The sequence below is a fragment of the Esox lucius genome, chromosome 11 (assembly GCF_011004845.1).
Source record: "Esox lucius isolate fEsoLuc1 chromosome 11, fEsoLuc1.pri, whole genome shotgun sequence".
Classification (NCBI taxonomy): domain Eukaryota; kingdom Metazoa; phylum Chordata; class Actinopteri; order Esociformes; family Esocidae; genus Esox; species Esox lucius.
Genome location: NC_047579.1, coordinates 8,718,210 through 8,743,852, shown reverse-complemented (window position 1 = coordinate 8,743,852; position 25,643 = coordinate 8,718,210). Strand labels below are relative to the sequence as shown.

The 25,643-nt window shown below is 41.8% G+C and overlaps 2 long non-coding RNA genes across 2 annotated transcripts; both read right to left on the bottom strand.

Annotated features, from left to right (window-relative positions):
- Window positions 1-8,688: 8,688 nt before the first annotated feature.
- On the bottom strand, window positions 8,689-9,279 carry LOC117595310. The gene is made up of 3 exons (XR_004576511.1): window positions 9,235-9,279; window positions 9,021-9,131; window positions 8,689-8,878 (listed from the first exon to the last, which is right to left on the bottom strand). It is a non-coding gene; the product is annotated as an uncharacterized LOC117595310 (long non-coding RNA).
- Window positions 9,280-12,168: 2,889 nt separating this feature from the next.
- Window positions 12,169-13,308, bottom strand: LOC117595306. Its single transcript, XR_004576507.1, has 3 exons — window positions 13,283-13,308; window positions 12,533-12,667; window positions 12,169-12,356 (listed from the first exon to the last, which is right to left on the bottom strand). It is a non-coding gene; the product is annotated as an uncharacterized LOC117595306 (long non-coding RNA).
- Window positions 13,309-25,643: the final 12,335 nt, after the last annotated feature.

Sequence of the window (25,643 nt, the reverse complement as noted above, 5' to 3'; positions counted from 1 at the left end):
TGAAATGCTTCAGGAAAAGCTTGTTTCTGTCATGCTTTATAGAAGGAGATAGAGGCAGACGCAGAATTTCGAAGAAGAAAAAAAAGACAGCAAAACGGGAGTGCCGGGCATACAAAATACTCATGAGTTCAGGAACTCATAAAACATGACAAGCACAATGACCAATAGTGAAAATGGCTGAACTAAATATACAGACTAACGAAGAGAACAGAAATAGGTGTGGGCAAAACACAGGTGAAATGCATATACTGATTAACCGAAACAAGAACAGGAAAGACCATACAAGGACAAACAGATAACATGAAGGGGAACGGTCCCCTCAGGCTGGGACCATTACAGTTTCATGCTGAGCTAATCAAAATGACCACAGCTGATCAAAGTTGAAAATCAAAAGGGCTTTGTGTGCTATTGAGAAGGTGATTAACCATACCTGGTTGGGTTTCCAAGTAATTTTTAGGAGGGGGTGATTCTTTTTCCAACTCAGTGATTCTGTTTTTTAATTATTATTAAGTTGGTATTATATATTTCACTTGGATGTTATAAGTTGAAAATAGTTTTTGTCTGTTTTCATTTTAGGCTGCAAAGCAACAAAATGTGATTATTTTAAAGGGGGGGGTGATTCTTTTCTATACCCACTGTATGTGCAAAAAAATTTTTTTGCTGAGATTTGAACTTATTGTTTTGAAAAAAACTATTCTTATTCGAGAAATGAACCAAAACTATTGAGAAAAAACCTGTAAAAAACAGGTTTTAAATGGTCAGAGTAATTTTCTTTGGAAGACTAAATTCTGAGTACAGCAAAAGAAAGGTGTTTTCAAGTCATTTATTTTCCTCAGAAAAGGTGTTGCAAGACTCGCTAGTCTTTCATTGTTTTTATAAAACTGACACATTCAACCAAGAAAAGACTCCCCAGATCATGTCAAGATTAGGTTATGTCAATGTGTCTGTCAAGCTTGTTGGAATACACTTTTATATATATATATATATATATATTATTAACTTGGCCAGAACCAGAATGCACTGACAGTCTGAATTCAGAACTTTGTAAGTACACTGCTAAAAAATATCTAATTCACACATCCGGTCTAAATGAATTAAGTATATTAAACTCTTTAGTGTACATTATGTAATTTGCTGAGACCAAAATAATGTAACACTGGTAAATGGAAACAAAACTCATCAGCCAAGTGTGGGCTGGATTCAAACACAATGAAAATCAGAGTAAAGAATTAAAATCACAGGCTGTTACGACTTGCGTGAAATTCGTCACGGCAACTCATTACGCTGTGCCCTCATAACGCCAATGGTGGACCTGCAAATTCTGGTGTTTTCTGGTGAATGTCAATCAAGCTGCAGGATGTTGGGCTGTGAGCACAGGTCCCACTAGAGGACGCCGGGCCCTCATTCCAATCTCTTCCAGTCTGTTTCTCACAGTTTGTTCAGAAACATGCACACCAGTAACCCTCTGGAGGTCATTTTGTAGGGCTCTGACAGTGCTTCTCCTGTTCCTCCTCGCATAAAGGAGCAGACACTGCTGCTGGGTTGATGCCCTTCTACGGCCCTGTCCTACCTGGGATCTCATCCAAGCTCTTGAGATTACTGGGAGACACAGCAAACCTTCTTGCGATTGTACATATGGATATGCCATCCTGGAGGAGCTGGACTACCTGTCCAACCTGAAAGGAAGAATCCATCAGGAAGTATAAGGAGAGAGCAATTGTCAGTGGTCACCACCTGCAAAACCATTCCCTTTTTGGAGGTTGTCCTGCTGTTGCTTTTCCAGTTCACCTGTTCTCACTTTCATTTGCACCAAAACAGGTGAGATTGATTCACAATCGCTTATACTTCCCAACTGGACAGACTGATATCCCTGAAGTGTAATTGGTGTTATACTGTGATGATTACGCGTTCCCTTGTTTTTTTGAGTAGTATATGTCTTTCATATTGGGACAGACAAGTTATTGATAGACATGAGAGCTAGAGCTTGGCACATTTTTTAATAAATGGTGTCAAGAGACAATTCCAAGTGTCTGAAGATTACATTATTCTACTGTTATTGCACATCATTAATTTTGTAATGCTTTTTCTTCGTTATAGAAAACCATTTTCTTCACTATTGTCGAAGCGGCCGCTCGGAGCTGTGACCGTAAGGCAGGGGTGTCAAACCGGTTCCACGGAGGGCCGAGTGTCTGCAGGTCTTTGGGTTTTCCTTTAAATTGGTTCCCAGGTCAGACCTGAACAACCAGGTGGGGGTAGAAACTAACCAATTAGTGAACTCATTAATCAATCAGGTACAAGGTGAGAGCGAAAACCTGCAGACACTCGGCCCTCCGTGGAACCGGTTTGACACCTGTGCCGTAAGGTCTCCGGTGCCTGTCGATTTAATTGACAGTATACTGCAATCAAAGTTTGTTGGTCTCCACCTGCTGGTGTTTCTTGGTTTATTACTATAGTAGAATTACATATTGTGGTTTAATTAGATTGGTGTTAGGCTTATTCTGTGTCGTTTTCACAGACACAGAATAAGCCTAGTCTAGGACTAAAACATCTAGTTCAATAGAAAACTCCATTTAGCTTATTTTTTTAATCCTATAGTAGGCTTAATCTGTGTCTGTGAAACTGGCTCTTTATTTGTATCATAAAGGGATTCATTCTCCAATGGGTTTCTTCATGTATTATGACAAATGGTTTTCAACAGATCAGTCTGTTGAATGGAAAGACAACCTTTAGTAAAACTCCAAAATGTCTAGCTTTGGAGTTGTGCTAAATGTATTCACTTCAATATGTGAAAGCCAGTCCTCTGTTGTCTATGGGAAAGTCACTTACATTTGTTTCTATGGGGGAAGTCTGGAGTTCACCCGTAAATCTCAAATGTGTCTGTAAAAGAACTCTTGGCAGCGTGTCATGGGCCATAGCATAGAAAATAAATGTAATTCCGTACTTCAATTATGCCAGGATCAGCCTTTTAGGACTGTATTCATAATTGCTTTTAGTCCTGAACTACATGTCCATATAGTTGCTTTTCTAGTGCTAGATCAAATCAGACCTAAAGGTGGGGTGGTGACGGTCAGAGGATTTGGACCAGGGAACGCCAATCGGTGAGTTCATTCCTTAACACAATCCAGGTTTTCCTTTTAACATGTTTGGAGGATGCAGGGTTTACAGGTTCCATATGCTTTAGTAAACTATGTGGTTGGGTTTAGTATGTCAGGTTTGATGGATTTGTGGAAGTTTATAGGTGGTTTTGAGAAAGGAGTACTTTTTTTTGTTGTAGTATTTCAGTTATAGTAACTGTAGTGAATAAAAGGCTGTTGTTGTTCTGTGTCCTGTTATCGCTGGTAACGTTACCATGCTGTCTTTGCGGGGAGATTTGTGCAGGATTTAAAGCAGCTCTCTGTTGGTGGAATTGGTTTCTGTGCAACTGTCTGTGCGAACTGAGAGAAAGATGTCTTGATTGCTTTTCGACAGTAGGGGAATTGGGCCCCTATGTCTCCTCGTACGGCCTGTATTGTAGGTAGGGGAGATTTGGTCTCTGTGGGTTAGCAGTGCTAAGTCCTCGGATTGAATTCCAGCGACACGGGGGGAGCGAACCTTGTTACCGACAGCTACCCGGTGCTGTGAGGTTAACCGTTACGTATCCATGTTGTGGGGCACGACCACTTGTTACACTCAGGGGCCCTCACAGAATTTTATCAGGCTCTATGTCCACCATTTTAAGAGACTGTAGGATGGAGTATGGATTGCTCCTGTCAAATGCCAAAGTTGTTGGTCAGTTTGTGGTTTGAATTAGTTGTTGAACTACTGAAGTTGTATTTGCGCGCACGCTGATTGTGCTTGTTCTGTATGAGATTGTGGCCCGAGTCCCGGGCATTTGTCAATATCTGTTTGTGGTCGACACCTAGTAAATGCATTTGTCCATTTTGGTATTCCCTGTGCACGAGGGTTCCGATTGGCTGCATTGTTTATTCCTTGGTGGAATATTTGTGTATTTGTTCGAGATTGTTGTTAATCTAACGGTCCCAGCCTGAAGGGACTGTTCCGCTTCGTGTTTTCTGTTTGTCCTTGACTCGTCTTGTCCTTGTATGGTCTTTCCTGTTCTTGTTTTAGTTAATCAGTATATTCCTTTCACCTGTGTTTAGCCCCCACCTGTTTCTGTTCTCCTCGTTTGTCTGTATATTTAGTTCAGCCATTTTCTCCCTGTCAGTCATTGTGCGTGTCATGTTTTATGTGCTCCTGAACTCCTGAGTATCTCATTGTGCCCGGCACTCAGTTTAGTTTTCTTTGCTTTTGTGGCTATTAAAAAGAAACGCCTCAACATTCTGCGCCGGCCTCTGTCTCCCTCCTTGAAGCATGACAGAATGACCGACCGAACTCAAAGGAGACAGCAGAAATGTACGGTGGGGAATTCCTCAGATGCCCCGATTCAGACTCAGAGGAGGAGGACCCCTACTATCACCCCTTGGAATGCTAGCTACCCCTGTGGCCACTCCAGAGCTCTGGCCTGCGTCAACCGAGGCCCTCCGCTCCCGGCTCTGTTCCTCAGCCTCCCCGACCCCGTGCGGGCTGGCCAGGCTGTAGGCTGGCCATTAGGCATGCCCCACTTCCTGCTCCGCGGCCATCAGCCGCCCCTATTCCTGCTCCATCTCCCACAGTGGAAACTAGTGTGCCCGACAGGTACGACGGCAGGCCCGGACGGTTTCTCAATTTTTTTGGAGCAGGTAAGCCAGTATGTGCGGGGCTGCAGAACCTTTATCTCCGCCGACCTTGAGCCCAGCCTGAGGGGACCGTTCCGCTTCGTGTTTTCTGTTTGTTCTTGACTCGTCTTGTCCTTGTATGGTCTTTCCTGTTCTTGTTTCAGTTAATCGGTATATTCCTTTCACCTGTTTCTATTCTCCTCGTTTGTCTGTATATTTAGTTCAGCCATTTTCTCCCTGTCAGTCATTGTGCGTGTCATGTTTTATGTGCTCCTGAACTCCTGAGTATCTCGTTGTGCCCGGCACTCAGTTTAGTTTTCTTTGCTTTTGTGGTTATTAAAAAGAAACGCCTCAACATTCTGCATTCTGCATACAGTTAGCCTGGAAGTGTTGCTTTTGCAAGGTTTTGCTTTGTTTGGTGTACACTGGGGTTAACGCACTCATTGAGTCGTTACTGTGATTCTTTGGCGAAGCCCACTCTTTTGCCTTAGTGCCAAATCCACTTGTTTATTCCCCGAATAGAGCAATAACTCTGAACTTTCAGTTAACGTGGGATATCAGCTAAGTTGAAAGCATGACGTCTTTTACTACAGACAGTCTGTAGTCCATGTCACGTTTTTGTGTGGAAACTTTCCTTGGCTTCAGGCAGGGGGCCGACCCCTGGGTTGGCCTTAACCAGCCTTTTCCCCCTCAAATCCAAGTATTAGCACTAGCGGTTACATTCGGGTTTTCTGACTGTTCTCCCCTGTGTTAATTTCCCCAACATGGGTAGGTTTAGTTTTGGGTAAATCACATGTTCAATGCAAGCTAACTATAGCTTTTCTGTTGAAATGTATTGTTTTTAAACATGTTTGTAGTAAGGGTAGAGACCTATAGTCATCCACCGTTGTTAATTGCTAGAACAATCTTGATGTCGTTGCTTGACATATGCATGAAAGTAGCGATTTTGGCCGACCGCCACTGTTTGGTGTGACATAGACATTCATTAACATGGGACTAATTCCCTAGACTTTAGGAGGTTACTTGAGTCATGATGTTGTGTTGTCACAACTTAGTTTGGCTGTTGCCTGTGGAAATGCACATTTTGAAATGCTAATTTGGGAGTTGTTTCACTGGGTAAGACACCTTTGTCTATGGGTTTTAATTCCATCACCCAAGCGACCGTGTGGCACAGTTTTTTATTTTCTTTGTGGATGTTTTTTTCATTTGTTTTTGATGGGTATTTAGTTTGCGACTTTTTACTGAATGAATGTTAGCGTTATCCCAACTATCGATTTTCTTTTTCATGGCCGTCCTGTCATGGTTCTGCTTTCATGCTTGGAGTAATTTTCAGTTGACTGTTGTAAGAGCAGGGGGGTACTGTATGAAATTATCTATGATGAAAAAGAGTTGAACTTAGGGTTCAAAGAGAATTACATAGGTATTTAAAGAGTTACGTGAAGATTTTAGTTTTTCTGTTTCCATAGTTTTAACAGAGAACTCCCTTAGTGTCTGTTCACAGTGTTTGTTTAATTTGAGTTTTTGGAAACATTTTTGTTTTATACAAAATCTAACATGATTATGGTTGAGTAGAATACATCTTAGCATTTTGACTTGGTTTAGCTAAGAAATAACTAATTTGATGGGATGAAAAGTGACTATGAGAATGTTACTGTTCAGTTTGTGTGACATTTGATTAGAAGTTATCATATTAATCTCATGCATTATGGAATAAGTGGGTAAAAAGTGCAGGGAGCACATTTTGTTATTCCTTACACTTTGGCTATGTTTTACTTAATACTGAGAAAGTAATTCTGCATCAAGTTTTATTCTAGAAAACCAAGTTGAGAATTTTTACTTAGTCTAAATTGTAAAGAGAGGTACAGACCCCCTGGAGTATTCAACTCACTGACACAAACACCAGTGTGGGGGGCTATTTGAAATGGGTTTTTGACTTGTTGGAACTCTTTAGAAGAGAAACAGACTTACTGGTGACATTATCAAATTGGGTATTCTAGTTCAGCTACATTGAATAATTGGTGTTCATTATTCTGGTTGAGTTGAAGGAACCGGAAGTGTCAATTCCATGTTTATTTACATATTCAATGACTCTTCATTTTTATAGACATGTATACCTATGTACTTAATTTCTGTCCTAGTAGGCAATCATTGGAATGTTAAAAAACAGATGTTTTTTCTTTAGGTGTGAATGATGATACAAAAAGTTTGTCCCTAATTAATGAGGGGACCATTCTTCACACTATGCAACATTTTGTGGAGTAAGGTTAACTGATCAAGGTCATTACCCCAGATCTGGGGTACTTAGATTTTAGGACACTTTAAAACAAAAACAATTTTTTTTAAAGTTGCTGTCTTTCCTCTCTGGCAGAGTATAGCATCTCTGCTCTTGGTCTCACTACCTTATATGGGCACACAGACATTTATGACCCCTTCCCTTCCCAGCTTGCGTCAGCCCTCCTGCTGGCACAGCTACCCAGTAGTAAACAAAGCTCTTGTTTGGTCTGTGCTTGTGATAAAGCTTCCAGTTCGGTACCAAATGAATTGTTAGGTTCTTAGAACCTTAACCAGCCTATTGGCAATGTTATCCGATCATGTATGACTGATAAAACATATCTATTGTCTGGGTGGTCAGTATGCGCAATAGCGCGTGGATGCCTTAGTTTCATGGATCATTCAGTTTTCCTTTTAGCGAATGCTACGTTAGCGTAGCTTAGCATAGCTTTAGGTTGGATTGACAAGTCTAGTAGCCAATTAGATTGTCCCTTCAGTGGTAGGCTGATTTCCTAGGCTGGGGAGAGCCTCAATAGGGTCCAACTGCAGCTTGCAGCAGTCACTCACGCCACGCCCCCTTGCTCACGCCACGCCCCCTTGCTCACGCCACGCACCCTTGCTCACGCCACACCTTCCGCTCACGCCAGGCCCCTTGTTTTCTTTGCCTTCAAAATAAAAGCCCCCTTGTTTTCTTTGCCTTCAAAATAAAAGCCCCCTTGTTTTCTTTGCCTTCAAAATAAAAGCCCCCTTGTTTTCTTTGCCTTCAAAATAAAAGCCCCCTTGTTTTCTTTGCCTTCAAAATAAAAGCCCCCTTGTTTTCTTTGCCTTCAAAATAAAAGCCCCCTTCTTTTTTTGACTTTACAAAAAATGTATTTATAATTGTGTTTTTCTAAATTGTATTTTTCTAAATAAATGCCCGTTCTTTATAGTTTGGGGTGGAACTACAGAATGCAATTAAAAAAACAATCAGTTAATGTTGTATTGGATTAGTTTTTGTATTTGCTAATGTATAATGAATTGAACTGCAAACAACAAAACTATGTATTTAGAAGTAAGCAAAAACACATGACAATGTAACAATTCAACAATCTAATTCTTCTTGGTCTTAATAAGTGGATGTGGATGTAAGTTATGTCTGGTCACAAGAGGACTAGAAGGCTCTCTCTGGGTCGAAGCACTGAAAGAAAAATCCTCCACTGCAGTTTACATCTGATTCCAAAGGACTTTATGCTGATCAGTATCAGTAGATGTAGGCCCTTTAATCCTGTGGGTATGGAAAAGTCAGACTGTCTGTATTATTATATTAACAAATGATAAATGTACAGCTCTGGGTAGAAATCATATTGGTGCAATGCATTCAATAAACCGGATCACCAGTTGTACACACGATCTCCCCAGTGTTCAGAAATGGACTCAATATTCAGAGGATTTGAATTTTACTACACATTGAACAGGATGTTATTAAAACCAAAAAAGCATAAAGTAGACTCTCAATAGATGTTAGTTTTAAAAATTTTAAAATTATACAAAAAGGTTGTTTAAACATAGGCTGAATATGACATCTCTTTTTTGTCATAAACAATTCATTAACAGTCTGTAATAACACTGGAGAATTCAAAATTCAATCCCAAATGTCCAGCCACAAATTGTCACTGTGGCCTGCAGCTTGAAAAACACCCAGCTGGCTCAGGGTTGTCTGCCAACAGGTAGTATACATGTCCGTTTTCACTGAAAAAGAAAATGAGTAAATAAATGTAGCAAATACATATTCAATTATCTTTTTCCCCCACACCCCTTTGTTACACACAAACACCTTATTTTTACCTATTGCATTTGGCGGCAAAAGTGATCGCAATAACCTGGATGTGGGTCTTCGGAGTAAACTGCTTCACTTTGTCCTGTTCCAACATATCCTGTAAAAGAAAAAGAAAAAACAGAATGATGATTATACTGACCAGTGACCACTAGACTCAGGATGTGGTCTAAGCGTAGTTATGAGATCAATACTGAGTGTAATGACATAGATTCAAATCCATCCAGTGTTAAGATGTTTACCAGGTGTGCAGTTTTTGAAAAGCATTCCACATTCACGACAGGTGTCCACGGTGTACATGGTGTAGAATTATTTTCTGTAGGACTCAGAAAACCTGCTCCATGTAGCGACACCTGTGAAAAACAAATTATCAATCAAAAGTGAACATTTCCATAAGGTTAGTGAAAACACGCGTGAGGTACTCAAGTATTGTATACCCTTTATTTAAACACTTACTGTCAAGCCACTGAAAATGTGCCCGTCTCCTGAAGGAGTCAGGGGACACAGTGTCGCTGAAGGTGGTACACACGAGCCAATCTTAAGTATGCCTTATCTCCTTCCTGTAGTACCACTTCATTTAGGATTTCAGAAAGCACACACGTTGGTAACTGTAAAACACAGGTCAGGCAAAATCAAGCATGGTAAAGACAACACACTGACTACACTATTGCCTGTACAAATGGCAACAATCATAGCATAGCAGAAATATGAAAATTAACAATTATTGGTGAGAACATCTATCACAACGCATTGCCCTGATATTGATATGACTGTACTAAGGGATGTATAAGCATGAGACGCTTGCAGTGACAGGGCAATTATTGTGCATAAGGTGCTCTATAGTGTGTGTCATGGTGGTAGTGCAAATAAGTCCAATAGTGCAAGGATAAAGGGAGGTGTTGTGCCATGTCTATTGGCTAATATAGCCAGTAAAAAGTGTAAGCAGTAAGTAAACATTACCTCCAATATGATGCACCTGTCATCCTTTTCTAATCGAACCTTTTGAGGAAAATGATATAATATAAAAAAAAAAAAAAAAAAAAATATATATATATATATATATATATATATATAAAAAAACAACCTTACGTTTTTTTTTTATAAATTAATCAAGACCGGATAAGGCCACTGGGTGTCCTCTGCCATCATCATGCTCACCTCATGTTCCCTCTTGCTGACCTTTGGGACCCTGTATATCGGCTGCAGTGAACCTAGGAGCAATGCTCTGGCCTCATTAGTCCAGTATGCAAACCTCTGTCCATGGCTTTTGAGTAAGATATTAGTAAAATAATAAAAAAAGTAAACTAATGTAGAAGCAATGTATTGTAGGAAGTAACATCTAGAGTTGTCTTACCCGTCAATCTGGAACCGTTCCATTAGACTAATGCACCACCATTTTCGGATGCGTGCCATGTCCCTCTAAAAGAAATAGAATATTTAAGATGAGGAGTAATGTTCATGTTCAGTCACAAATCACTATTTGTCTGCAAACCATTGGCATGTCAATTACAGCAGAGTACAAAAAGTTATAGAGCCATGTTAAATAGTCCCACAAACAGTTCTTTGATGTGTGGTTAATACTGTAGTGCAAAGTACTTTATAGATCATGCTTAGTTAGACTTCTGGAAATTGTAAACAATTAACCAAAGTCAATGTCATGTTAGGGTGGATTAAAGTTCCTCTTATACTTGCTCCTATGTGAGAAGAACAATACTGACCTCAATGAACCAAAATGGAGCCTCTGTGCTCAGGCTGAGTGCATACTGTAAAGTGTAAAAGGCAAAGATCTGTGACGTTATATCATGTGCATCCAGGTACATAAGTTGTTGGAGAGATGTACCTCAATGTCTTTGCCAAACTTAATTGTCCACTGGCCCAGAGCAATGTGATGAGCTAAGTCACTGTCAAAATCAATCAGAAATACAAATTACACACCTTATACTTGTAATAGTATCAGAAAACTGAAGACAATTCATATTACTCGATTCCCTTATATTCAAAATACCACTGTATGCTATTGAAATAGAAGAGTTACAATAGGTTCTAGGTTTCTTCCTAAAATTTGACCTTCTTAGGGAGTTTTTCCTAGCCACTGAAATTCAACACTACTGTTGTTTGCTCCTTGGGGTTTAAGGCCGGGTGTCTCTGTAAAGCACTTTGTGACAACTGCTGTTGTAAAAAGGGCTTTATAAATACATTTGATTGATTGAATAGCCACCCACAGGGCTTAAACAAAATAAACTAACTTATATAGCCATTGAACGAGGCTTTACTTTCATGCTTATGGAATCCAAATACAAATCATAGTACCCTGTTGCAGAACTGTTGGTTGTGAATTTTGTTATTGGCCAAATCTGGACAATGAGCTGTGTACCTGCATTTTTGGAGTACTATGAATTATATAGGATTCCAATACTGAACAAGCCCCAGAACAGGGCTGATTGTTGTCATGTTACGAAACCTAAAGATGGTATGGTAACAACGGTCGCCAAAGCCATCTGGTTTGAGCGAGTCCAGCAAAAATAGCTTTCTCTTTGCTGGCTTCAGGACCTGTGAACCATTTTTAAAGGAATTACATTTACATACATTCTAAAACAAGAGAACAATGTACAGAATAAACTTGAGATACATTTTACTTAGACTGTTGATAGGGTTTGAAATTGACTCACACAAAGCAAATAGTGATCTGCTTTTCCTGGCTGTCGACTCCAGGCAGGGATGATTGAGTATTTTGACAGGAGGTCATGCTGGCATTTAAAACAAGTGATTTTGCAGTATTGTAGGTCAATCTCAAGCAACACAAAAAGTCACAGGAAAGAAGAACTTACAGGAAAGTCAGCCATTGGGTTCTTCATCTTTAACTTCCACGTTGGAACAACATACATGTCCAAGATGTGGACATCTTTTCCCTATATTTATAAATAATTACATATTCAAAATGTCACAGGAACATCTATTAAAACGTAATTTTTTTTTAATAAATGACAAAACCTTACATGTCTTTGGGCAGCTTCTTTTACAAGCTTAAAGCATGCGTTTCCAATCTGCAGAAGAGTAAAACAAATAAGTAACTTGTGCATTCATCTGAAACCCGATACAATAGCCTTAGTATACCTATATTGGATTCCATACAATGAGGAAGGCCCAAGGTCCAGAAGTCCTCCCTTGTCAGACAGACATTACCATCCTTTGCAAGAATCTCTGCTGCTGGTCTGTGTGTATCCAGTACATAGTTGAGCTACAAATAATAGTTTGCAAAACATACTCAAAACTAATCAAAATCACACAAACCGTAAAATTAAAACAATGCACATTAAAAATGTTATGTAGAGTAGACATTTATACCTACCAGCATGTCTTGAACTGGGTGCATCTCCTGTGAACCGACCAGTAGTTGTGATCCTGTATCAATTGCTGTAGTACCAGTTGGTCAGAAAGGGAGTCAGCTGGTTTGTCTGCTGGTGGAGCCACTGGAGGGACGGTTAGTTTGAGAGCTGGCGAAACTACTGGCCGAAATGCTGATCGGGCAGGTGGAGGGACAGTTTGTTGGACAGAGGGCGAAGACAATGAAAGGACAGCTACAAAGGAGAGCGAAAAGGTGCAGTCTGAAGGAAACATAATTTACACTCAAACAAACCATTTGCAATTGTTTACAAGTCTGAAAAAACAGTTAAGCATACTATAAATATAATTTGCAGTTTTCTATTATAACACTGACCATTATGGCTCCAAACTGAATCAAGCCTATACATACCTAACACAGCCTGTCCACTGGAATTGATAGTGACATTTTTCCTTCCAGAAATGTTCTTTAAGTCTACCAGTGCCTTCTGGTTTTCTCTCTGGTTATGGTGATGAATGATGCATCTCATCAAGAACACATGAGTGGCTGGAGAGGTCATGTTCATGAAATAGTTATTTTTCCGCATTTCAGAAAAAAACTGCTCTGCCCTCTGAGACTTTAGCCAACCATGTAATTCTGGTACCAAGCCAATCCTCCTCAGCACATCCTTCTCATCCTTGGTGTTATATTGATGGAATGTATCATAAAGGGCATAATGCTCGGCTGATCCTGTGACTGGATGACCATCAGTGTCAGGATTGTCTTTCTTGGTGTTCAACCAGGGCAAATGGATATGAAGCTGATCTCTAGCAGCCATTGAAATGTTCTCTGGTGATGCCTCTGCAAGTCGTCCTTCATTGGGACTGAAAGGAAGACTCACTGGATTCCGCAGATTGCAGTGGTTCACTAAGCCTTGCAAAGTCATAAACCACCACATTTGGAAAATGTTTCCACGAGAGCAGCATATCCGTATAGTCTCTTGGGCTTTCTGCCCTGATGTTGAATTTAATGGAATATGCAATCCCACATGGGCACATGATGACTGCCCAGCCACCTTTAAGAAGGGAATATAGCAAACAATATTATTGCTCCATTTATAAAATATTCAAGACTTAAAATTCTATATAAAAATCTTTTACACACGAATAATGCTTTACTCACCCGATGCACCCCAAACCTTCTCAAACACCTTATCATATGTGCTTCGTGTCTGCATTTCTCCTCTTAGACGCATGATAAGGTCCATTTTAGAGCCCTTGGTATCCAGTTTGCATTCTTTGCAGAGGTTCTTTACAGCGTCAATCTATGAAGATGTCCACAATAAGAAACTTGCATTTTAAAAATATACATTTACTGAGTTTAACGGTTTACCTTCAAATTCATAATTTCATTAGTAAGCCGCTCCTCTGTAATGTTGATGTCCCCCTGCTCATTGCCCTTTTGTGGTGCATGTGGTTTAGCATACTCTGTGTTTATGACAACACGACTTGCTCTGGTGTGGGGGCCTCTCCACGGTGCCCACTGATGGTAACTTGGCCCAACACGGAAGGGATTGTCACTGTTACCTAGGGATAAATATAACCACTCTTAATCACTATAAATGTGCACATTTATATATAAATAGAGGTGAGCAGAGTGCAAGTACACAAAGGAGTGTGAGGATTTGGGATAAAGCAGTCTTAAACTTTAATACATATCCATGTGGTAATTATTTATATGTATTTCAGCTGCAGACCAAAGAACAAGGCACCCATCTCCTACATGTTTGTGTAGGGATCAATAAAGTATTTCTGATTCTGAAAAGATACTTTTCAAAAAGCCTCTGCAGATAATTTCTCTTTCCACCGAGCTCCAGAAATCCTCCACGTCTATATCTCCTTTGAAATCTGGTGGAGGTTCTTCTATGTCACTCACTAAAATAAAAGATAATGGACAGCAGTCATGAGATCCTCAAGCAAAGGAATGAATATCTGACCCCAGGGTCAGGTCCTCTTATGAGAAAAAAATGACAGAGCAGGTATTCACTAAGGACATAAAGGATTTTCTACTTGCCAGCCATTTTGAAGACACCCTTTTTATGAAGATCCATGATGACAATGGGTGGATTATGGCCACAGTGCACACATGAGAAATCATACTGCTGTGATGTCAGCGCTTCAAAATGCAGGTATCCATGCAGTATGGCATCACGACTGGGAGAGGACATTTCACTAGTTTCCTCCAGGGTATCGATTATCCTCCCAACAGCAGTGTGGTTCTACAATGAGACATTTGGAAATAATATCAAAGGTGCATTGTATAAAATGTGCAGTGAAAATTATGTAATACATCTACTTTATATACAGTACATCCCTGTATGTCCTACTTTTGAAGTGAAAAACTATAAGCATGTCTCTCTATACTGAGTGTTACTGTACAGTATTGTAAGTCACGTTGGATAAAAGCACTACACAATTAAAGCAATTTAGCTTTTGACAGTGTTTTTTTGCTCATTTCAACAAATAAATACATAACATTTTGCTGATATCTTTACAATGCACTGATGATGTACCTGAATTGAGTTGTGTGAAAACAGACAAAGAAGGATGCTCAAAATAATGTGGTAATCAAAGTTATGCACTCCTTCTTTCCATTCCTGATACCTGTCAAAGCTGCCACAAAGGCTGCAGCATTTACATTACGTAGACACATCTGACAAACAAACAAAAGGCAGATCAGAAATTACTCTAATATTACCATTAGATGCTCAATGTAGACTTTGTGTATGTGTGTATATATATATACACACACACAGTTTGGACACACCTTCTCATTCAATGCGGTTCCTTTTTATTTTCAGAACTATTTACATTGTAGATTCTCACTGAAGGCATCAAAACTATGAATGAACACATATGGAATTATTTACTTAACAAAAAAGTGTGAAATAACTGAAAACATGTCTTATGTTTTAGATTCTTCAAAGTAGCCATCCTTTTCTTTTTTTTATTAATAAGGGAAAACATTCCACTAATTAACTGTGACAAAGCACACCTGTGAAGTGAAAACCATTTCAGGTGACTACCTCATGAAGTTCATTGAGAGAACACCAAGGGTTTGCAGAGTTATCAAAAAAAGCAAAGGGTGGCTACTTTGAAGAATCTAAAATATAAGACATGTTTTCAGTTATTTCACACTTTTATGTTAAGTAAATAATTCCATATGCGTTCATTCATAGTTTTGATGCCTTCAGTGAGAATCTACAATGTAAATAGTCATGAAAATGAAGAAACAAATTGAATGAAAAGGTGTGTCCAAACTTGTGTGTGTGTGTGCGTGTATGTGTGTGTGTGTGTGTGTCTCTGTGTCTCTGGGAGGGGTGCTGGAAAGTGCTCCGACTGGGGACTCTATCGTTCTACTGGGGGACTTCATGCCTTCCTGGGAAGGTGTTCCGTTCCCGTCCCACCGGGAGGAGACCCCGAGGAAGACCTAGGACACGCTGGAGGGACTATGTCTCCCGGCTGGCCTGGGAACGCCTCAGTGTCCCCCCGGAAGAGGAAGTGTCTGGGGAGAGGGAAGTCTGGGCATCTCTGCTTAGACTGCTGCCCCCGCGACCCGGGCCCGGATGAAGCGGAAGAAGATGAATGAATGATGATCTTCGCTTTATGGGTGATGAGAATTGGCTCACACAGAGGAACATTCCCTTGGCAGTGGACACAGAACATCTCATATGGTATTAAGTGCCTGGGCAAGTCTTCAATTCTTGGTGGTGCGCACACATTCTGAGGCAAAACAGCTGGTAACTTTTTATTCATCTCTATGTACTTCACAAGTTGAACAAGCAAATCACCTTGAGGTGGATATAGAACATTGGATGGTTGCTCATCGTCATAGAAGTCAGCATCAGTGGTGTATGTGTCAGATGCCGCCTTTTCGGTTCTCTTAACTTTCTCAAATTGTTTTGGATGCATTTGAAACAAATGCCATTTTGCTATAGACTTATGTAGACAGGCAGATGTAGGTTTGCAACAAGCACAGTGCCAAGTGTTCTTCAACACTTCTTGTTGTAGTGGACCATCACTCTGCCCAACCGAGAGCTGAATGATATTTGTGGTTCAAAGACTGAAATATATACTTGTGATGACTCGTCTCCAAAACACCCCTGTTTACTTAAGGGGGAACCCTCTGTCTCTGACATGTTTGCGCTGTAGGCACATTTTCGTTGTACCCTCACCAAACCATTTTGTTCGTACCATCTCTTGTAGGACTTCATCGCTAAGTGTAACATCGGCTGTTGTTACTGGAGAGAAGGCCACGGACCTCAAGTGACTGCACTCAAATCCCATGATTGCACTTCTTTGGGCGAATTCTCGTGCCTGTTTGCATTTCTCTGATTCACAAGTGACAACATGGCTATTTCCCCATGTGCATTTCTGGACATGAATAGGGTGCCTAGGTCCACGTATAGTTTTTGCCACGGCAAAAATGCCCTTTTTTTTATCGATACACACCGAAGGCAGACAGTTGTTCTCATTTATGTCCATAATTGTTTCGGAGTGTCACCTTTTAATATGTACTTTGAGGTTCCATTTGTGTAATTTTAAACTGCAAAAGCAACAGGTTGTTTTCTTAACTTTCGATTTATATATTTTCACTGCGGGAGGCACAGTGGTTGCAGTCCCAGCAGGAGGCACAGCGGTTGCAGTCCCAGCAGGAGGCACAGCGGTTGCAGTCCCAGCAGGAGGCACAGCGGTTGCAGTCCCAGCAGGAGGCACAGCGGTTGCAGTCCCAGCAGGAGGCACAGCGGTTGCAGTCCCAGCAGGAGGCACAGCGGTTGCAGTCCCAGCAGGAGGCACAGCGGTTGCAGTCCCTGCAGGAGGCACAGCGGTTGCAGTCCCTGCAGGAGGCACAGCGGTTGCAGTCCCTGCAGGAGGCACAGCGGTTGCAGTCCCTGCAGGAGGCACAGCGGTTGCAGTCCCTGCAGGAGGCACAGCGGTTGCAGTCCCTGCAGGAGGCACAGCGGTTGCAGTCCCTGCAGGAGGCACAGCGGTTGCAGTCCCAGCAGGAGGCACTTCACATGCTTTGAGGTGCAAAAGAAAGTTGTCTCTCCTCACATAGCATTTCCCACAATGACAACAGTGGTAGTGTCCACTGGCTACATAGCCATCATTGCACTCATATATTGTGAAACATGTAAAACAATACAACATGTTTATTAGATAAACTTTTAAAAACGTTGAATTATTTTTAACACTTGAGCCTAACTAAAAACATTTTCTCCTTTGCATTTTGTCTTCTAGCATTCTCCAGAACCAAATTGTACCCCCAGGGTTTTGTTGCATTGTCATTTTAATTCTCTTTTTAACTTCCTTTGTGACTCTGTTACATATCCTAGAGAATAGGAGTGATCCTCCATGTTTAACAGGCTTTCAAATCTGACTGTAGTTGTTGAGTAATCTTTTCCCCCTCCCTCCCTTGCATTCGTCACGGTGCAACTGACTGAAAAGCACAAAATGCTGAGGTTTGTCCCTCTTTGGCTGATGTATTTTAAAAATAGAGGCGCTACATGGTGTGACTCACTCGTATGTATTCTGAATGATTCTGATTAATTCTGAATGGCAGATTCTACGCTCACAAGAATACTTTGATTAGTTGGCAGAAGTAATTACACATGAATGAGCACAATTTGTGAAAGAACAAAGGGGGTTTTACTACGAAACAACTCGTAAAATTACACAATGTTGTATGTTTTACCAAAAAAATACCTGCATGTTTAACGCTGTTCCGCTTGTGGCCCTGTAAATGAGGGACCAGCCTACAGAAGTCTCCCTTCTTGGTACCTTTAACTTTCAAATGTAGACATTTCTCAATACCTCAAATTATATTACATTTTGTAGTGTTTCTGCAACTGTCACTTTTCAATTAATAAAAAATATCATGCGAAGTACCTCACTCAAACTAACACACACACACATACATGTGCATACACATAGGTATTTTAAGCTAACGTTAGCATACTTTTAAAACACACTTTTAACTATAAGCAATCGTCAACCTGAAATCAATAGCTATCTGTAGTAGCCTAATATAAATTTTAAACAAACCGTAACGGGCTAAATAACTCCATATTGCTATTATCAGTAACTTACCAGGTGCTTCCCGGGAGTTGTTGCCGCCAAGACTCAATATGGCAATATGGTCCATCTGCGTCTTGTAAACAAACCGTACATGTCTGAAAGTCAGAAGTTGCGTGCCAGCGGGGGCGTGGCGTGAGTGGGCGTGGCGTGAGCAGGGGGCGTGGCGTGAGCGACTGCTGCAAGCTGCAGTTGGACCCTTCTCGAGAGCCTCGCCATGGATCCTCGTTGCGCAACAGGTCAAAGTTCGCATGGAAAGTTACTGGGATAAAAAAAAAATATGATGGGTTACTATACTAAATAAATAGCATTTAAAACATTAAAGATATACTTCAAATAGTGGAATGTTGTAATATACACATTTGAAGTAAAGGGACACTTGGAAACGGCTCTTGACACCACTTACTAAACTTGCTGCCCAGATCTATTACTTATGTCTATCAATCCCCAATTTTTTTCTGATAATTTTGACATGTTTAGGTAACCATAGGATGTGTGTAGAGTTTAGAATATCAATATTTGAGTTTAAGCCTGCCCATGAAAAATTGTTTTGTCTTCTAGCTTGTGCCTGAAAATCGTATTTCTTCCAATCTACATTCTGGTGAATTCCTCATAATCTCCCGTGTGTATTTTATACATTTTACCTTCACTGTGCATGTCCTGACAACATATGTGCACATAAATTGCAGTTGTAATGGGCAAGTGTAGTATAGGCGGAATTCTCAATTTCTTAATTTACATTCAAGGGGTTTTAAATAACAGTTATGTCATTTGAATAAGGTATTTGATCATTTATGTGAAGCAATGGTGAATTTGATTGTAGTTCCGATACAACATAATCAGATGTAATTATATACCAACTGAGATCTGGTAAGGTGAACTGAGAATTGTTCATGAACTACTCTTTGAGTTTGAGTGATACTTCAATGTAAGCAACCTATCTTAACTGATGATGAGTAATTGGAACAGTAATAGGAAATGGAAACTTTTTTTGTAGTTTTGTTATTTGTTGGTTGTTAAACCAACTATATAAAAAAGAGTGGAATTGTTGTTTTGCTACACTAGCAGAACAGAAGCACCAGAAATGTTAATGTTTAAGCTATACTGTTACTGTTTACAACTGTTCTAATCTATTTAGACAAAGGAAGCAGAAAGACATTGTAAATATACGTTTGAGTGTTTGGTAGGACTGGGTTCTAATACATTAGCAACATGCAACAAGCTAATGTAATGGACATATTTGTGAATGTGTACTGTGCAGTTTCAACTAATATTCTCAAGGAGAATTCACTGAGAGGTACAGGACACTTGAAAGAGATTCAGTGATAGAGGACTGGTTGGAGCCCAGAGAGACTGAGTTTGGCTTAAAGGAAAATTGTGAGGTGGGGTGAGATGGATCTCACACACACACACACAGACTCTCTTACAGCTACGAGCGGACTCTACCCTGGGGTTACACACGTCTACAGTAATGCCTGGTTCCTGTGAGCAGGACTAATTCTAGTCCTGATGATTCTGCCATGAGATGGAGAAGGCAACCTCCAACCGAGAGGATGGGAGCTAAGGAAAGCTCTGGATCTGGACAACGTTTACTGGGGCGCGGAAGACCAACTGTACGACATCATGCCACGCTGGTTGGGTCCATACCAGGTACATCTCATCTGATGTCCAGGTAGCTGAGAGAGGAACCTGGGGACGACGACACGCTACAGGAGGGCTTCGGTGTTTAAAGATAAGGCACTGTGAATTAAAGTAATTACTTCCGACCCGGCCTGCAGCTATAGAGCCCTTAGATAAAACTGGTCATCTTGGCATTCACAAAGGAGAACACAGATTCTCCTGACCTGGCTGATAGAGCAGCTAGAATGGAGACAACTAGAGCTGTGTCATGGTATCCTGCATTTGAGCTATGAAGGACAACACCTTGGAATATGCATCTGACTTTTACGTTCTGTTACACCGGCCTGCCAAGAAATGGTTCATAAATGACTGTCTGACGTTTGGAGGAGCAGAACATTTGGGATGACTTTGGAAGTACATCTAATTGGAACCATGAGAGGACCTTTCAGTGAATCAAGTAATTGGCATGAGAGGACTTAGTACCAGTAACAAATTGAAGGATGTATTCAGTGATACGTGTTTACACACCCACGTGTCGATGCTACATATCCCAAACTATCAATATATGTGTCACTTGAACTCATTTCCTTTGACCAGTGATTTTAACATAAAAGGTTTTGCTGCACTATGTTATAGTTCTGTATAATGAAAATGTGTGGTCTTGGAGGTAATACGAAGGTAATGGTCTAGAAGCATGTAAATGAGGATCCAGACATTTCAGATTTGTTCCGTTCTCTAATCATTAGGGTAATGATATCGATAGGGTCATGTTGTTAAAGAGTAGTGTTTTGTTGCAGTCAACATCTTAATAAGTAAACTGTTTAAGGATGGATATCTAGTGTTGATTTGCTATCAAGAAGATGGATTGTTGTGGAAATTGTTTTAACCAATGTATTCTCACTAGTTAAAGGACTGAGTCCCCTTGTTCAAATTAGAAAAGGAATGTGGGAGTGGGGGATCCGGTATTTGCCTAGGGGGCATAATCGACTGGTATCGGCAGATTATAGGGTTACTCTTTAATCTGCGCATCAGTATAACTCATCAGGGCATCTATTGTCGTTACGGATGCTGTAAGAGCTCTTTAGAGTTCAAGAGGTTACCCATGTGGGGGAGGACAGTTTGCCCCGTGTTCTGTTGAGATAGGACAGCATCTTGCCACACCCCTTTTTCCTCTATAAATACGAACTGTTCATGTATTAAGTTAGAGAGTCCTCGAATGGTTATGTTTGTAGGCATTTGACGCATCTCTCTATTTGCAAATCAATTATTAAATTGTGCAAGAGAATTTTGTCTCTGTCCTTAGTCCGTTATAAGTTCTGATCGATGAAATTGCCATTACAATGGTGTGGAGGGTTAGGACAGGGCTGTTCTCTGTACTGGAGGGAAGGTGTGGAGGGTTAGGACAGGGCTGTTCTCTGTACTGGAGGTGTGGAGGGTTAGGACAGGGCTGTTCTCTGTACTGGAGGGAAGGTGTGGAGGGTTAGGACAGGGCTGTTCTCTGTACTGGAGGTGTGGAGGGTTAGGACAGGGCTGTTCTCTGTACTGGAGGGAAGGTGTGGAGGGTTAGGACAGGGCTGTTCTCTGTACTGGAGGGAAGGTGTGGAGGGTTAGGACAGGGCTGTTCTCTGTACTGGAGGGAAGGTGTGGAGGGTTAGGACAGGGCTGTTCTCTGTACTGGAGGTGTGGAGGGTTAGGACAGGGCTGTTCTCTGTACTGAAGGTGTGGAGGGTTAGGACAGGGCTGTTCTCTGTACTGGAGGGGTGGAGGGTTAGGACAGGGCTGTTCTCTGTACTGAAGGTGTGGAGGGTTAGGACAGGGCTGTTCTCTGTACTGGAGGGAAGGTGTGGAGGGTTAGGACAGGGCTGTTCTCTGTACTGGAGGGAAGGTGTGGAGGGTTAGGACAGGGCTGTTCTCTTTACTGAAGGTATGGAGGGTTAGGACAGGGCTGTTCTCTGTACTGGAGGTGTGGAGGGTTAGGACAGGGCTGTTCTCTGTACTGAAGGTGTGGAGGGTTAGGACAGGGCTGTTCTCTGTACTGGAGGTGTGGAGGGTTAGGACAGGGCTGTTCTCTGTACTGGAGGTGTGGAGGGTTAGGACAGGGCTGTTCTCTGTACTGGAGGTGTGGAGGGTTAGGACAGGGCTGTTCTCTGTACTGGAGGGAAGGTGTGGAGGGTTAGGACAGGGCTGTTCTCTGTACTGGAGGTGTGGAGGGTTAGGACAGGGCTGTTCTCTGTACTGGAGGTGTGGAGGGTTAGGACAGGGCTGTTCTCTGTACTGGAGGTGTGGAGGGTTAGGACAGGGCTGTTCTCTGTGCTGGAGGTGTGGAGGGTTAGGACAGGGCTGTTCTCTGTACTGGAGGTGTGGAGGGTTAGGACAGGGCTGTTCTCTGTACTGGAGGGGAGGAGGGTTAGGACAGGGCTGTTCTCTGTACTGGAGGTGTGGAGGGTTAGGACAGGGCTGTTCTCTGTACTGAAGGTGTGGAGGGTTAGGACAGGGCTGTTCTCTGTACTGGAGGTGTGGAGGGTTAGGACAGGGCTGTTCTCTGTACTGGAGGTGTGGAGGGTTAGGACAGGGCTGTTCTCTGTGCTGGAGGTGTGGAGGGTTAGGACAGGGCTGTTCTCTGTACTGAAGGTGTGGAGGGTTAGGACAGGGCTGTTCTCTGTACTGAATGTGTGGAGGGTTAGGACAGGGCTGTTCTCTGTACTGGAGGAGTGGAGGGTTAGGACAGGGCTGTTCTCTGTACTGGAGGTGTGGAGGGTTAGGACAGGGCTGTTCTCTGTACTGGAGGTGTGGAGGGTTAGGACAGGGCTGTTCTCTGTACTGGAGGTGTGGAGGGTTAGGACAGGGCTGTTCTCTGTGCTGGAGGTGTGGAGGGTTAGGACAGGGCTGTTCTCTGTACTGGAGGTGTGGAGGGTTAGGACAGGGCTGTTCTCTGTACTGGAGGGGAGGAGGGTTAGGACAGGGCTGTTCTCTGTACTGGAGGTGTGGAGGGTTAGGACAGGGCTGTTCTCTGTACTGAAGGTGTGGAGGGTTAGGACAGGGCTGTTCTCTGTACTGGAGGTGTGGAGGGTTAGGACAGGGCTGTTCTCTGTACTGGAGGTGTGGAGGGTTAGGACAGGGCTGTTCTCTGTGCTGGAGGTGTGGAGGGTTAGGACAGGGCTGTTCTCTGTACTGAAGGTGTGGAGGGTTAGGACAGGGCTGTTCTCTGTACTGAATGTGTGGAGGGTTAGGACAGGGCTGTTCTCTGTACTGGAGGAGTGGAGGGTTAGGACAGGGCTGTTCTCTGTACTGGAGGTGTGGAGGGTTAGGACAGGGCTGTTCTCTGTACTGGAGGTGTGGAGGGTTAGGACAGGGCTGTTCTCTGTACTGGAGGTGTGGAGGGTTAGGACAGGGCTGTTCTCTGTACTGGAGGGAGTTAGAATGAGTTAGAATATGCAATGGATGCTCTGAACTGTTGCAATCACCAGAAAAGAAGACTGTCCTTTGTTTACTACAGTAGGTGGGAAGAAACTACTGGTGTAAGAAGGCTGTCCTTTTTAACTACTACAGTAGGTGGGAAGAAATTGTGTTTGTCTATGAAGGTTGTTCTTTTTAAACGCAAATTCTTAAAACCTGTTAAGGGCTTTGGTGAGTCTACTGTATTTATTGACTAAATATGCAACATATGACTAGAATGTCATTGTAAAGTGAAGCCAACTTTTCTACTGTCTCATATGGGCAGAAAGATTAAAATCTTGCTAACTGCAGTGTCCAATTTTAAATGGCTACTGCGGCGACAAAATGCCATGCAATTTTGTAAGGCACTGGGGTTGATACTTTCTACTGACAATCAGCAATCTTCCTATGCTTTATCATCCTGATGGTCGCAGAGATCAAACGAAGCATCATATTGTTTGATAAAATCCATTTGTATGACCCAACATGATCCATGTTCTATAAAGCATTGTAAAATGAAATTAATCTCTCAACTTGCAACTAAACTATTCATGAAACTCAAACACTCCAGAATGTAACAAAACTGGTTTCCTCTTTCTTCATAGCGAAATGGCTTCCCACCATGTCAGTTAGCCCATGGAGTGCAGCTAGTGAGACGGCGTGGTTGTCTCTAGATGGTCAGTATAGTCCTCCAATGATGACCAATGGTACTGAAATAAAGCTATGTCGATAGCCAATTAGCAGGGCTTTCTAGTGAGGTCTGAACAATCAATGGGGGACATACGGTGGCGTCAAACCATCTGTGGGCAGCTGAGAAGGACTGAAACGAGAGCGGACGAGAGCACGACAAACTTGGCATTACGGATTCATTGGAGAATTATGGATAGACGATACCGCTGATTTTCTTTTCGAAGACAATCTTCTCGATCAACTTGCAACTAAACTATTCATGAAACTCAAATGCCATGCAATGTTTTTACCCAGAGAAATGTTGTATCTCTGTGTCTCAAATGCTTGCGGCATGGGAATTTATATCACCAATCAAGGGATTTTACAAATGAATTAAAACCTCTGCTGTTCAACAAGGGAGACTGGCTGGAGGTTCTTCTTGTAATCTCTGCTGCTCTTTGGGAGTCATCTATGGGAATAAAGAATATTTTCCTCCAAGCAAAACTTAATGTATTTAAGTCTTTATCTGGGCTGTATAACAACCTAAAATGGTTAGACTAAGTAACTACATGAAATGACTGTGTGTGAACAGTTTCATTCTTATATGCATTATCCACAATTTGATAAGTGACACCTTTGTGATAAAATGACGTCTGGCATAAGAGTTGGATTGTGTAGATCATTGAGGCCTTTAGATTGAGAAAATTTTATGAGAGATTCTCTGTTTTAGAAATCCTGAGCAATACATATCAGTTTTTCCTCAAAATGGATAAAATGAAATTCAGATATTGTTTGAAAATATGTCCACTAGTTATGAATATATATGTTACTAGTTATGAATATTACTCTTCGTTGGTTTATCAGAGTATTAGTTTACATGTTTCTAGTTCTTTAACTGTGAGTGATAATAGCAGACAAGACAATCTGGCCTAGTTGTTGTTAGAGCTCTACTTCTTCTGGTGGCAATCAGACCAGTTTGTGTGATCTTGGCAACTCACGTTTGCCATTGTACTTTTAAACAGATAGTGGTATGAAGCCAGGATTTCTGTCTCCATTCGGTCTGCTCTGCACTTGTGGCTCATTGACTGTTTATAGGAACAGAGCTGGGCATTTATGAAGGTTTACAGATGCAGGCAGCCTTAAGACTTTTTGATGGACTTCGTTACAACCTGTTTCCCAAACCACCGTGTACGTTGCTCTTTATAAAGTGCATTGTAAGTGGGACGTTACGGACGTTCGGACTGGAATTAGGCCATATTTGGGGTTTGAAACGGAATCAGGCCATGAATATGTTTTGACCCATCGATGCAAGGACTCCACTAGACCTCTGCAGGTGTGCTGTGGTATCTAATACCAAGACGTTAGCAGCAGATCCTTGTAAATTGCGAGGTGGGGCCTCCATGGATCTAAATTGTTTGTCCAGCACATCCCACAGATGCTTGAGGGGATTGAGATCTGGGAGGCCAAGTCAACATCTTGAACTCATTGTTGTGCTCCTCAAACCATTCCTGAACCATTTTTGCCTTGGGGCATGGCGCATTATCCTGCTGAAAGAGGAATTGATAGGGGGTTCATGGTCTGCAACAATGCTTAGGTAGGTGGTACGTGTCAAAGTAACATCCACATGAATGGAAGGACCCAAGGTTTCCCAGCAGAACATTGCCCAAAGCATCACACTGCCTCCG